Source organism: Sinocyclocheilus rhinocerous, unplaced genomic scaffold (assembly GCF_001515625.1).
Source record: "Sinocyclocheilus rhinocerous isolate Xijiao unplaced genomic scaffold, SAMN03320098_v1.1 scaffold1094, whole genome shotgun sequence".
In the NCBI taxonomy this organism is placed as follows: Eukaryota; Metazoa; Chordata; class Actinopteri; order Cypriniformes; family Cyprinidae; genus Sinocyclocheilus; species Sinocyclocheilus rhinocerous.
This window is the reverse complement of record NW_015627235.1, coordinates 18,285-19,828: the sequence shown is the minus strand read 5'-3', so window position 1 is coordinate 19,828 and position 1,544 is coordinate 18,285. Positions and strand designations below refer to the sequence as shown.

Here is a 1,544-nt window from a genome sequence, read left to right as displayed (position 1 = left end):
ATGACTTTGAACTAATTCTACCAATAATTGGACCCATCTCAGATTCAATGATTCCAGAAGAAAGCTCAGGCCACACAGTGTCAACAGCACCCTTTAAGATCATCACCATAACCTCAGTCATGCCAGTGGTCAAGGAGCAGGTGTGTAGAACAGAGCTAACAGAAGACCAACACCTTGCCGTGTATACAGTCTCTAACCACTCCACCTGTGAGAATGACAGCGTGACTGCACCTCTGACCGCCCACGGCACAGAGGAATTAACGACAGAAGAGGGTTTTGAGAGTTTTGAGATACAAGTCCAGCACATTCTGAAAGATGCTGATGCCATCCAGGAGGATGCAGAACTCCGCCAACTCCGCCATGTCCTGTACAAATACAAAGAATCATTTGCCAAGGACTCTTTAGATTGTGGCCTCACTAACTTCCATGTTGTGCATGTCCCAACGCACCCAAAAGCTCCACCCACTTTTGTCAAGCAATACAAGATCCCCCTCGAATCGTACAAACCAGTACAGGAGATCATCAACTCTCAGCCGTTCGAACTAATCAATTGAATGAATGATTCGGTGATAAAATCAGAGACTTGCCGCCACCTGCTGGCAGTTTTAGTTTAATTTTTAAAGTATCTTTTCTGTTATTTAAATCATTTAATATTTCTATATTCAAAATTTTATATTTAAAACATTAACCTCAACATGGATGTATGAATTTAATTGCACTCATGCGACCTCTGAGCTTCATTAAACGTCTGAAAATACACCTACAAGCCACTTGTGTGTTCTTCTGTGCCAACTCTGTAGCACAAATTTATTTCTTAAATACTGATTTCATTTTATTGGTAACTTATTCTTATTCTACTTGTTTTTATTCTGTTGTTTTAATTAGAAATGTTAAAAAGTTTATAAATATATATTTTTTTAATTTGACATAAAAGATTACATACTTTTAATAAAGTTAGAAAAATGCCATTACAAAGGTAAAAACTAAATTCCCTGTAAATCACTTTAAGGAGTCAAATATCACCTCATAATGGGAAGGTTAATTTTTTATCAGAATTTTTGATTACTGATTAGAAGGTGCTCCTAAAATTTTGACCATGCTCCTAAATTTTTTAAATTAGGACTACAAATGCTCCTAAAAAGAAAAGTAAGCGTACAGTAGGGTTGTGACGGTGAGGAAATTTTCCCACCGGTTAATCGACGTGTGACAACACCGGTAATACCGGTATCACCGCGGGGGCAGGGCGGGGGCGTTCCCTCTTTTCCTTCGCTTTTAAATAGCTGGTAAAAGCGGCGTGAGCATTTTACTTTCACTTTGAAATAGCGGCAATTCGGCCTAAAGCAATTGTTCGTTTTTAGTTCGTTTGAAATTTCCCTCTTTTCCTCACTTTCCGTCGCTTTTAAATAGCTTAAAACCGCCGTGCTCATTTTACTTTCAAATAGCGGCAGTTAGGCGTCAATTGCTTGAATGCAACAACAAAATACAACGTCAAACTCACTTAAGCCTATATATAAAACATAGAACTTTTATTAACAAAACAAATA

At 37.9% G+C, this 1,544-nt stretch overlaps 1 protein-coding gene and 1 long non-coding RNA gene across 2 annotated transcripts in view; both read right to left on the bottom strand.

The window, feature by feature from the left end:
* LOC107723829 (uncharacterized) overlaps positions 1–456 on the bottom strand; it is an 8,333-nt gene extending 7,877 nt beyond the window's left edge. The window contains exon 1 of the long non-coding RNA XR_001637977.1: positions 446–456. This is a non-coding gene — a long non-coding RNA (uncharacterized LOC107723829). The remainder of the gene's footprint in view (positions 1–445) is intronic.
* LOC107723835 (probable tRNA (uracil-O(2)-)-methyltransferase) overlaps positions 1–1,544 on the bottom strand; it is a gene marked incomplete at its 5' end in the record, with an annotated part of 48,750 nt that overhangs the window by 42,654 nt on the left and 4,552 nt on the right. The window lies entirely within an intron of this gene.